Source organism: Chenopodium album, chromosome 18 (genome assembly GCF_948465745.1).
Source record: "Chenopodium album chromosome 18, dcCheAlbu1.1, whole genome shotgun sequence".
NCBI classification, from domain to species: domain Eukaryota; kingdom Viridiplantae; phylum Streptophyta; class Magnoliopsida; order Caryophyllales; family Amaranthaceae; genus Chenopodium; species Chenopodium album.
Window position 1 is genome coordinate 30,190,392 of NC_137851.1, and position 13,495 is coordinate 30,203,886.

At 36.7% G+C, this 13,495-nt stretch overlaps 1 long non-coding RNA gene across 1 annotated transcript; it reads left to right on the forward strand.

Moving 5' to 3' along the window:
* The first annotated feature begins 9,780 nt into the window (after positions 1–9,780).
* On the forward strand, positions 9,781–12,171 carry LOC145590762 (uncharacterized). Its single transcript, XR_014102151.1, has 3 exons — positions 9,781–10,221; positions 11,699–11,839; positions 11,947–12,171. It is a non-coding gene; the product is annotated as an uncharacterized LOC145590762 (long non-coding RNA).
* Positions 12,172–13,495: the final 1,324 nt, after the last annotated feature.

The following is a 13,495-nucleotide window of genomic DNA, read 5'->3' on the forward strand; positions in this document are numbered from 1 at the left end:
GGTTCATGCATGAACTGTGAAAGAATGTGAACTAAGTAGGCAAGATCTGAGCGAGTGACCGTGAGATATATGAGCCGTCCCACGAGACGACAATAAGCTTCGGGATTTTGCAGTAATTTGCCACTAGCATGAGCCAGTCTGTGATTTTGTTCCATGGGAAACCCACTAGGCTTTGCTCCCAATAAACCTGTTTCAGATAAAATATCCAGAGTATACTTCCGTTGACACAAAAAGAATCCGGAAGAACTACTGGCCACCTCAATGCCCAAAAAATATTTAAGAGGGCCAAGATCTTTCATTTTGAAACAATCACTGAGATATGCTTTGAATACCTTAAGTGCAGCGGAATCTTTTCCAGAAATAATAAGATCATCCACATAAACTAAGACATTGATTTGAACTTTGCCATTAGTATATGTGAATAAAGAATAATCTGAATAGGATTGGATAAAACCATACCGTTTTAGAGTAGTCGTCAACTTTGCAAACCAACACCTAGGAGCTTGTTTCAAGCCATACAATGACTTACGCAACCTACACACCAAAGAAGGATCCGAGCTTTCAAACCTGGGGGGAAATTCATGTAGACCTCCTCAGCTAGGTCACCGTGCAAAAAGGCACTATGTACATCCATTTGATGGAGTTCCTAATTTTTGCAAGCTGCAATTGCAAGAAAGGCACGAACGGTAGTCATCTTTGCAACCGGAGCAAAAGTCTCATCATAGTCAATTCTAGCTTGTTGATGATTACCAAACACCACTAATCTTGATTTAAGATGCTCAATATCACCAATGAATAAATATTTGGTCTTATAGACCCATTGACTGCCAAGAGCACGTTTCCCGGGAGGAAGGTGTTCCAAAGTCCAATGTACCATTATCTTATAGAGCACGAATTTCTTCCTTCATAGATTGTCGCCACCCATCATGTTTCATTGCTTCCTTGAAGGATTTTGGGTCTTTACTCTTGATAATTGCTGTAAGAAATCTCTGATAATTACTAGAAAAATTGTCACAATTTATGTAATGTGCTAAAGAATAAGGAGTACCTGAGGAGCGATCGGAAGAGGGGGAGAGCGGACTATTAGCAAAACCCGTATGCGTCACAAAATCACGATGCTTAACATTTGGAAATTTTTGTCTAAATCCACGACCCATTTGTTGATCATTAGAACCGCCCATTAACTTATTGTTATGAGAGTTTGCTGCATTACAAGGCTCATTTGTGGAAGTGGGTGCATAAAGGGTAGGCCCATCTGGTGCTGGTTGGCCAGCGGCTGGAGCAGAAGCAGCGCTGGGTTGCGTGTGAGAAGGCCCAGCAGTCGATGGGTTTCCAGCGGCCTGAGCAGAAACACGCTTGGGTTGTTGGTTTGAAGCCCCATTTGGCGCCGGGTCTTGAATTGGGCCCAGTTGGACGGTCTGCTCTTCAAGAGTGCCTCCAACATCTAATTCTTCTTCAAAAATTATTTGGGAAAAATCCTCATGAATATCTTGAGCATTATACTCATTATGGGAAATGTTCACAGCTTCTAGACTCTCAAAAGGAAAAACCTCTTCCACAAATTTCACATCCCTCGAGACAAAAAATTCTTTTGTAGTCAAATCAAATAACCTCCACCCCTTTTTACCAAACGGATATCCCATGAACACATACTTTCTACTGCGACTAGCAAACTTATCTCCCTTAGTTTTCTGATTATGAGCAAAGCATAAACACCCAAAGTTTCGAATGGCATCAAAAGAGGGCAGTTTGTCAAAGAGAATTTCAAAGGGTGTTTTATTTTGTAAAAGGGAGTTGGAGTACGGTTTATCAAATGGGAGGCAGTGAAAACACATTCACCCCAAAAATAAATGGGCAATTTTTCTTGAAACCTCAAAGCTCGACTAACATTCAAAATATGTTTATGTTTCCTCTCAACACGCCCATTTTGTTGAGGAGTTCCTACACAAGATGTTTGAAACAAAATTCCGGTAGCACGAAAATAGTCAAGTAAGCAATTAAACTCAGTCCCATTATCACTTTGGACCACTTTTATTGTTTGAGAAAATTGTCTCTCAACCATTGCAACAAACACCATAAACATTTGAAAAACTTTTAATTTTCAACCAACAAATAAATCCAAACTGCTCTTGAAAAATCATCAACAATTGTCAAAAAATAACGAGCTCCACATGACGAAGTATGTTGATATGGATCCCACAAATCACAATGTACTTTCTCAAATATACGAGAAGCTTTATTATCACTTAAAGGAAATTTATCTCTCGGATGTTTAGCATGCATACATACTTCACATCCTATAACTAGATGATCTTTACTACCACTAACATGAGGAATTACCTTAACTACTTTTTCAAAAGGATGACCAAGACGATGATGCCACAACTCCAACGTTGATGTAGCTTCAATAGTAAACACAAATTTCGATTTGCTAAAATAGTATGGTTCGTCCCTCCTAATTCCCGTTCCAATCAGCTCCTTCGCTTGGTCCTGTATAGCACAAACATGAGAATCAAATTGGACAATAGTGTTAGAATCATCGTTAAGTTGAGAAACAGAAAGCAAATTGCAACTCAAATTTGGTACATAAAGAACTCCGGTGAGAGTAATTTTATCAGATAAACAAACGGATCCCACCAAAGTTGCAAACACTTTTGGACCATTCGGTAACCAACAGGGCATTCTATGTTTTTAGTGTTCGAAAAGTGTAGACACCTAAAAATGTCTCCCCAAAACCAAACCTGATAATGAACAACCATTCACCGTCATTATTGGTTGGGTTAAGTATTTAACCTTTGGAGTGCTTAATCCATATTTCCATTCAATACATTTCATAAACCAATCCAATTCCTAGCTTATTTCCCTAAACCACAACTTACTTTTCACTTTTCGGGTCCACATCACAAAACCGAGAGAAACTGATTTTGTGGCCCTATAATTTTGATCCAATTATTCTTTGGTTGGATAGGCCTTGAAATAACCTTTCCAACAATATATCATAAGCCCAATTCCGATTTAAAACGAAGAAGATATGAGCAAAGTACTAAACTCAGCCCAAAATCGACACCCTTTCACAAAAATGGCCATATCTTAAAATCTACAAATTATTTTGACCTGATTCTAATTGTTTTGGAAATTACACTTGATAAGCTTTCTAATGATATATTATATTCCTTATTCTAAGTTACGGATCAAAAGTTATCATAGTTTTAAAAATGCGTAAAAAACTGGAATTACTCCGCAGCAGCTAAAATGCCGCAAAGCGGCAAATATTGACGTGGCACAGTGCATATTGCCATGACACGGTACTCTACAAAGTGTCACGGTGCTTTTTTGTGTATTTTCCAGAAAAAGTACACTGTGACACGCGCGCCACGTGCCACGCCACGGTGGACTTTGCCGCGTCACGGCATTTTCTGTCGTGTCACGGTACATGTGCCATGTCATGAGATTTTCTAGTGTTTTATCCGCGTAAAACCTGCACGCGTTTTATCATTTTAGGGCAATTATGGCATCGCGACGCGGTATTATGTACCGTGTCACGGCACGTTTTGCCGTGTCGCGGCAACCTCTGCCGTGTCACGGTGCCCTAAATTAGGGTTTTTATCTTTTCTAGGGTTCCGTGTGATCCTCTACTCATTTCCTCTATAAATACCCCCCTCCTTTCTGCATTTCGGGGCACAAAATCATTCTCTCTTCCTCTCTTCTACACCAAAAATCATTCTCTTCTCTCTCTCTCACACTCTAAGCCTTAAACTTATATTCCTATCTACATCATTCCTTCCTTAAGCACTCCAAGGAGTCCATACTTAACCCGAGGTTCCGTGCTTAAACCAAGGCGTGAAAGGTATAATTAACTAAGGGTTTGGATCAAATCAACTCTACTTTAATTTAAACGTTTCAATTTGATTTATATTTTTATTGAAGTTACTAACAGTTTATTCATGATGTAGCAATTCAAGGAAACACGGAAAAGTGAGTAATTAATCACTTAATTACTCTTATTTTTATTCTTGTTTCTAGTATCATGATTAGGTTTATTATGATTTGATTTGACTAACAATTTATTATTGAATTGCTTCCAATATTAATGTTGATTTTTACTATATTTGTTGATCACTATATTGCATGTTTCAAGGGGATATGTAATCAAAAATCAAGCCTAATAAGATAATCTGGACGACCGGTTTAGGTTCCTTTTTAATCTTGTTATTAAATCAAGTGATCGCAATATTTTAGAATTATGTGTTGCATTGATATTCAACCAATTTAGCATAATAATAGTTTGGAGCGAATTGAATCTTTGTTCGCATGCCTTTGAGATCGCAGGAATCACTTTTGAGATGAGGCCAATACGGGCGAATGTGACTCCATAACTCACTTCCTACCATCATCCCCGATCCTCCTTTCGTGGTTCCGAACCATATGGAGTTAGTAATCTCATGGATTATGAATGGGGTGTAACCTTCACGGGTCAATCGTTGTTGCCTATCGTTGTCCCTTATTCGTGGTTGCCTTTTGTGGTGTTGGTCGAATTAGGTGGATTAGGACTAGTAGTTGCATTGGCTCGCACCTGACCACGCCCCTGCCCTTGCTTCCTATTATCGGGCCTACCCACAAGTTCAAAGCAATGACTCTCGGGGTGACCCTTCTTCTTGCAATATCTACAAATTATGTCCCCCCTAGCAATTAGAGGTCTCGTGACCTGTTCTGCGGCATTTAGAGCATACGGGTTTGTCATTGCCTCGACCCCGACCACGAGCAGTACCAGAATTCGCTGCATCGACAGCACGCATCGCAAATCCAACTGCCTTAGAAAGTGTGGCAGGAGTAGAGTCGGCTTCCTGTTTTGACAAGCGAACACGCTCATCTTGAACCACCAATTGGTATGCTCTGTCCAGGCTGGGAAGGGGATCCTGAGACAAAATTTGATTACGAAGGGAAGAATAAAAATCAGAATATAGCCCCATTAGGAAATCATGGAGACGAGCTTGGTCCCTCCGCTCTTCATGTAATCTTCCTGCCAAACACTTATCACAGCAGGAACACAAAATAATAGGTTCATGGAGATCAAGTTCCTGCCAAAGAGTGTGTAAGTTGTCGTAGTACATAGAAACGGGCATTGATTTGGTCTGCTCACACGTTGATATCGAGGAACGCAATTGTTGAATGCGAGGACCGTTAGTCTGAGCAAATCGCTGTTTTAAATGATCCCAAAAAGGTTTTGCCTCTCTGAATTTTGACAGAGTTAATTTTAAGTCATGATCAATGGTATTTGTAATCCATGATATTAGCATTGCATTTATCACCGTCCAATCGAACTTAGTGCAAGGAGGTGATGGTGTAGTAATTGAACCATCTAAAAACTCAAATTTCCTTCGAGCTTTTAATGCCGTTTGAATGTCGGTAGCCCAAGAATCATAATTATCTACGGTGAGACGAGTGGGAGTGATGAAATCACCCGGTCGGTCTTGAGAACCAAGGTAATATGGAGAATTTGGTTCGATTTTTGGAGGTGGTGGTGGTGGTGGTTGATCATCCCCGCCAGCCATGATGAATTAGAGAAAGAAAAGCTTTTGGCCTGATACCATGTAAAATTGATAAACTTGGCTTAATCTTTCATTGGCACAAGCAAGGCGAATATATAATACAAAGCTTTCCTTAGCCGTGTAGAACTAGAACTCTACAGCTAAACCAAGGAACATGATAAATATGGAAAATATAATCTAGAAAATATATCCTAGGAAATAATATATCCTCCAAATCTAAATATTCCCTAATTATATCTTAGTATTATTATTATTATTATTATTATTCGAATAGACGGAGGGAGTATTATATTATGAACAAATTAGTGATCAAGCATGTTTAGCATCATGAATAAGATTGGTTATGGTGAGTTGCTTGAATGAATGCATGTTCTGATTGATGCAAGCATGTTGGGAAGGGGAAAGTTGGTTATCTTGCTTGATTGAATGCAAGATTTTAATAAGTATGAATCATGTGGACAATTTATTTAATTCATTAGGTAATTTTGATTATTGAGCTATGAGATTCATAAAAGAGGAGGAAAAGGTATAGGAAGGTATTATGGTTCATTATTGTTACTTCTCAATCTTGTTTTTGTCCTGATTGAGTTAAAAAAAAGATTTTATAATGATTTTACACAAAACTTTAAAAACAAATTGAGTGTATAATAAATATTATTGTACATTCATTGTAAAGTTGTCTAAAAATGATCAAAAGTCATCCCAAATTAATAAAAGTTACTCTAATATAAATGAAAGTTACCCCAATGTAAATAAAGTAATCTATACTTAATACCCTCTTTAAATGAATAAAAATCAAATCTCAATGAGTGAATGAGTATATCACCCTTGTAAAACTTATTCCATTATTTATATGCTTTTAAGAAATCATATTAGGTTTAAAGTTATCCTATAAGTATGGTAAAGGTTAACCCAAATTGGCTAAAAGTTCCCATAAAAGTGTTAATGTACACTAATATTAATGTAAACACGATGTACACAAAAGTTTTTGATGCTTTCATTCACAAGATACTAAGGTAGTGTTTATGTACTAAGATAGTAAATGTGCAAATTATGCACACCTTAGAGAAGGAATGGAGATTAAAGTTAATAAACATTATTTCTCTATCATTAATTATTCAAGAATAAACAATGAGATGTTGTCTTGACTAATAAATGTTGTTTTGTGATTGTGTGAGTCATAACCATAAAATACCTACCTTTTTAAAGGTATGAGTAAGCTCTTATGAATAGTGTGGAGACTATTATATTCCTAAAAGTATTGAGAAGATATTGTGTGCGTACGGACGCACGAACTGTTTGGTGCGAGTGGCTTGGCTGATATATTTTACTTGTTGGCTGATATGTTTCATGTGTTGGCTTATATGTTTCATTTGTTATCTGATATGGTTTTTAGGTTGGCTAATATATTCCTTTTGTTGGTTGATATTTTTTTTTTCCTTTTGTTGACTGATATCAGTTATCATTTGGCTTATATATTTCTTTAGTTGGCTTATATATTTCTTTAGTTGGCTTATATATTTATTTTGTTAGCTAATATGTATATTTTAATTTTTGGCTTATATGTTTCATTTTGTTAGCTGATATGTTTATTTTGTTGGCTTACCTGTTGCTTTTGTTGGCTAATACACTTCATTTGTTGGCTGATATGTTCCTTCTGTTGACTTATTTGTACCTTTTGTTTGCTGATTTCATCCTTTTATTGGCTGATATGCTTCTTTCGTTGGATGATATGTTTCGTCTCTTGACTGATAAGTACCTTTTGTTGGCTGATAGATTACTCTTGTTGGCCGACAAGTTTCTTGTGTTGACTGATATATTTTTATTAATATCTCATATGTCTCGCTGATATGTATATTTTGATGGCTGATATGTGTTGTTTGTTGGCTAATGTAAGTTGTTTGTTGGCTAATATGATACTAAGGAGTACTATATTTATATATTTCTCTCTCCTTTTTCTCCTGCAACATCCCACTTTCCTCTTTCCTCTTTCCTCTTTGATTCACACAACATCCCACTTACTTTTTCCTCTTCGATTCTCACCCAAATCCAGCAACCTCACTCACCATAACCTCACGCCACACCCAACCACCCACCACCCTAACCTCACGCCACCACCCAACTCCCTAACCAATGACCCTAACTGATGCGAGAACGTTGAGACTACTTTGTGCTATATTGGAAAATGTTGATTTTATCAAAGTCGAAAAGTAATTGAGCTTGATATGACTTATTTTGACAATTTTCCTCTTATACATGGGATGCGGACCATGCGGTTTAGTTAGTTTTTATTATTACCTTGTACTTAATCCTACCCTTTCATTTTGTATGGTTTAGATTAAATGAGGATTAGAGTTTTATTTCATGTACTAGTGCCTCCTTATAAAAAGAGTGCTTTTATTATAATGTAAAAACTTAGACTTGTTTTGATTATAGAAATTATGAGAGTTTTTCTCTTCTTTGAGTTCTTTATGATCTCTCCTTTGTGGTAAAATCTCAATCTTTATCAAACTTTGTGATTGATTAGATTGAAACCCTTGTTTCTCTAGACTTAGTGAATCAAGTTATTTTGCTAGATAATCTTACTTGGTGTTGATTATTTTAGCTTGTTCTCTTAGATCTTGATCCAAGATCATATCTTTATTTTTCTTGCACTCAAAAACTTACAAAAACCCACAAATATAGATCTTTGTTCCTCTTTTTCATGTTAAATGGTATCAGAGCCAGGTTATTAGCCTTTTGATCCAAAAATCACAACAAAAAAAAAATCCCAGATTTTTGTTCTTCGTGAAATCAAAAGCCATAATTTTTTTTTTGTGTGAGATTCTTGCTGCTACTATCATTTTCCTATTAACACCATCAATTAATCATCATATCATCTCCATTAACCATCATCATCACCGCCCACTTTCTTTTTCCCTTGATTTCTTTTTGTCTTAGCTGTGAGAATCAACACCCAGACCCTTCTTACACCGCAGCTTGAAGCTCCACCACCACTATCACCGATTTGGGCTATTGGTTCTCAGTCAAGAACGCAGTTTGGTTCGGTTTTTAATCGGACTTCATTCGGGTTTCTATCGGGCCACATTTGGGTTTGCTCTTTGTAGAACAGAGGAGAGTGGCTCCATTGCTTCAGGGCTCAGTAATCGAAGGAGCGGGCGCTCTAACAGGTGGAGTAGGCGCTCCATAATACTGACATAACCTTTCGACATTCTGGTATCCATTCTCCATTTTGAATTTGCCTCTATTTTGGTTAAGGGCTATTGTGTTGCTTTATTGATGAACAATTGAGTTAATTACTGGTGTCATTTTTTCTTTATTCTCTTGAATTGGAAAATTTGATTTGTGACATTATTGTTGAGTATTGATTGCAATTGAGGATTATATTAGTGTTTGTCGAGATATTGCAAGTTGTTGGTATGAACAATTGGAAAATGGGATTGGATTTGTTTATAGAAAGAGATGATCTTAGTTCTATCTTTGATGACCAAATTGATTTTGTTGGACCCCCGATCTTTGATGAAGAAATTGAATTCGAAGTTCCCTCTTGTAGGGAATAATTTTAAGCATCCCACACTTGAGCCCCATTGTAATCATACACTTAAGCATGGTGGCGTCCAAAGGGAAGGAAGCTAGAGCAAAAGAGTCGCCAACAAGTTTTAGGAATTTGTAAACTGTTCACAGGGTGGAGGTTACACCCCTTCACGATCCATGAGATCGTTAACTCCATAGTGGTCCTAAACCATGACTAGATATTCGAGGATGAAGGTACAAATCCAACCTAAAAGAAATTGAACCTGCCCTAAAAAGGCCTCTACTTTATTCTTCTCATATTCATGTGCGCTTTCTGACTAACATACAATCAATATGTTAACCCTAAACCTGTTTAATCTATGTTAGTTGAATATTAATGCACAAAAAAATCTATTATTGGCGATTACTTGAATTAAAATCATATTAGCCTAAATAAAACTATTAATTATCTTATTAAGCGTGATTTCAAGTACAAATTCCCTTTAAATCTAAAAGAGAAGACGTGATCAAGTAATAACAATAATATATCAAGCAACATATATACACTAGTGGAAAAATCATTATTCGTAACGGGTTATTTGTAACGGGCAAAGCTGTGCCCGTTACATTAAATATATTCGTGACGATCAGAATAACAGTTCGTTACAAATATATAGGCAAAATTGTGCCCGTTACAAATAATTTAACATATAAAATTTTGCCCGTTATAAATATCACAGTATTCGTAACGGTCACACATGGCCTGATACAAATATCTTAACTTGGTCCAGCTAATAAGATCAAGAAGCCCATTACTTATCATTAGGGTTTTACAAATTTCACTCTCCTTAGCCGTTAAACTTCAATCTCTTTCCTCTCTCATTCTCTTTCACTGTCCTCTCTCAATCTCTCTCTCTCTCTCTTCTACTCACTCCTCCATTTTTGTATCCTCTATATGGATATACGGACAACTAACAAGCACTACTGGTGAATTGCTCGCGATGAATCGGTAGATCGAAGTTTGTGCCGTGACTCCTCCGACTGAAGATGCTTCCGTGATGAAACGGATTGTTTTGGCGGTGGTTTCGGGTTCTCTTGGTGATATGCTCGCGATGATTTGGGATGAAAGGGGTGTAGAAGTATCAGCAACTTCTTCTGGGTAAGCCCTTGAATAAATTGTGCAATTTATTATTTATCGAACTTCTTTTTGTTTTGATTTTGGGTGTTTTTAAGTTTTTTGTGACTCAATTGGGTTTTTAGATTAGGATTCTTTAGGGAAGATGAGTTGAATTAGGGTTTTTTCTGGGGTTACGTTTTGGCAATTACAAATTACAATCAGGGATATATTATAACTTGCAATGGTAATTTTTAATTAATTAATGTATAGTTTTGTTGTATTAGGGTTTTGTTCATTTTTCCATTCATTTCTGGAGTTAGTCATTTTGTTTTGTTGGTAAATGTGGTAGACTATATGATGATTTGTAGAGAGGGAGAAATTAGAGATTAGTTTTGTTAAACACCACTGTCCATTTTCAGTGATATATGTTGCATGTTGCTAATACCACATCCTCTCTACTACAATAGAAGCGTCTTTAAAATCCCAAGGTATTCAATCGTTTCAATATAATTGATAATAAGTTTTTTTTTTTTTTTTTTTTTTGTTTTTTTTTTTTAAATGGTGTTTTTTGGCTAGATTTTGAGCAATTTAATTCCAATTAGCTATATTTATCGGGTTTAATATGTGAGATTTTGATCTGATTTTGATTTGGATGATCTTTGGTATTTCTTGGTTCAGATCTATATGTTGGTATATGATTAGTAGATTTTAAATCCATTTAAATTTACAACCAGAATGTACAGCAAAATATTGACTTTTAGATGCATTATCTAGCTGTACTCTTTCATCCCTGCTATTAGCACTAACTTGTTATGTTATTTTACACAACAAGACAAACTGTAATCTCAAGGAAACAGTGACCAAATTTAGAGCAGTTATTCTCACATTTTGAGTCAAGATAAATGAAGCAATATAACATACGAGGATGATAGTGCTTGTAAATATCTTAATCAAGAAAAATGAGGGAAAGGAAAGGCTTATTCAGAAAAGAAAGGGTGCAAAACTTATTCTAGTCAAGGAAAGGAGGAAAAAAGGTAGAAATGGAAAAGAAAAAAAATTCATCAGCAAAGAGAGTGAAATCAGGAAGATAGGGCACACTTTTAGAGCAAAGAAGATATTATAAAAATCTACAAATAATTAGAACTACATACTCAAAAAAATTGGAATTTCAATTCCCCAATTAAATGACTTTCAGGAATTCTGCTACATGAGCAACTTTCATCAGTTGTAGACCATTTTTTTATTATTTTTTTTCTGAAAGTACCAAATATGAGATCTGTCCGAGATTAATATTGACATGTAATTTCCTATCATGAAATTCTCTATCTAACTAGTATATTTCACTTGTGGTAATTGTGTAACCCTTACTTGATTTTCCTTTAGTTGTAAAATGATAACCTACTTGATTTTCCTTTATCTTTCTCCTCACTAGCCTTAAATATTGTACTACAAGCTAGTTGAATTCACCTTTTCATGTCTAAAACGAGATGATTATTCTCATATATCTTTCCATTGACAGAAGCATGTCACGGTTATAAACTTGGCAGAGACTTGCTGGTGTTGCGCCTTTCTTGGTTTCTATTCTTTTTCCCTCTTGGAAGAAATTAACATGTCGAAATTGATTTCTGTAGGATATCATTCCAGGCACAATGCGGATAGAGTAAGATGTTTACTGATATCTATATATTGGTGTATAGAAAGTATCCTATTTTTATGCTCGTTGTGAAACTAAAAATTCAACATTTACTAATCCCCTCATGATTGCAGCATTCCTCCTGAAGTTCTTGCTCCACCTACCCCAGTCCGGATATTCCACCATTTGAGGTCATGCATGATGCTACTGACCATGATGTAGTGAGAAAAAGAAAAAGAATGAAGAGGTTTAGTGGAATTATGTAGTAGCTTTTGAATCATGTTAAGGAGTTGTTGTAAAGTCAATTTGGACATTAGTGCAAGTTGTATCTTGGTTTATAATTAATTGAATTTTACATTTTTTATTATTGAACATTAATAATAATAATAATAATAATAATAATAATAATAATAATAATAATAATAATAATAATAATGCCAAATCGCTTCCCATTTTTTTTCTTTTTTTTTTCTCGACATTAATTTTTGGGCGATTAGAGCAGGGTTGGGTAGGGTTCCACGTCCATTTTCTTGCAGCTTTCCCGGCAGTTTTCAGTTCTTGGTGGTCGTGCATTCAAGTCTGGCGATTTAAAGGCGTTTCAGGAGTTTTTTTGGTCGTAATTCTTGGGGAATCGGGCATCGCTAGTGAATTCTTGAAGGTTGTTTTGCTGGCTGTTTCCGGGCGTTTTTTAGGCGGACTTGACGTCCTTTTCGGGCAGATTTTCTGGCAGATTGCAAGCTCAAGCATGGGTCAGGTTGTGGGAGGTTTCATAAGCGTTTTTGTGGCGGGTTTTCAAGTTGTTTTCCTCGGGTTTTCAGGCTGTTTCTGGCGTCTTTAGGGTGAGATTTTCTGGTTGTTTCTGGTCTGTTTTCAGGCGGCTGTCAGGTGCGTTTTTGGGTGGCTTTACGATGCAATTTTGCTGGGTTTCAAGCGTGGTTCTGGTCCGTTTTTGGGGTGCGTTTTTTTGGTACGTTTTTACTGCAGTTTCGGGTGTATTTTTGGTACAATTCTGTAGCAGTTCTGGTGATCGTGTTTGGGGTTGTTTAGGGCGAGTTTCAGGCTGGTTTTAGCGTATTTTTCAAGCGGTAATCTGTTCGATTTTTAGGCAGTTTTCTTTTGGGTAATCTATTTGATTTGACGCTGTTTTGTGGTCGTGTTTTCTCGTTGTTTTCCTGCCGGTGTTCTATACAGGATCAGCAGCATTGTTTCAGGCAGCGGTGAATTTTCAGGCGGTGGGTTTGGTGCAATTTTGGGGTGATTATGGTGCAGTTTTGGTCTGTTTTTGGTGCTGTTTGGGTGTGTTTTTGGTGCAATTTCAGCGTGGATTTGGTGCTGTTTTTTTTTTTTTTTTTTTTTTTTTTTTTTTTTTTTGTAGTGTTGGTGTGTTCTTCTCGTGGCAAGTTGAGGTGGGTATTATGCCTCCTATTGTTCCGTTCCATTGCCCATTTGTGGGTCTTAATGGGTGTCATGATGGCCGGGGTAATGGGCTCACTAAAGCCTCTTTGCTTACTCATCTCCGTGATCGTCATTGGTGTGCAAATGCGCGGTATTTGATCCGACACTCTCTTTCTTCTAAGTTCTAATTTGGCTATTTTCTTGGAGGTGGAGTTAACCTTTCGTCGTATGGGCATTTGGCTTTGTGATGAGTGTTTCAAGACGCATACTCTACGTACGAAGTGTTGG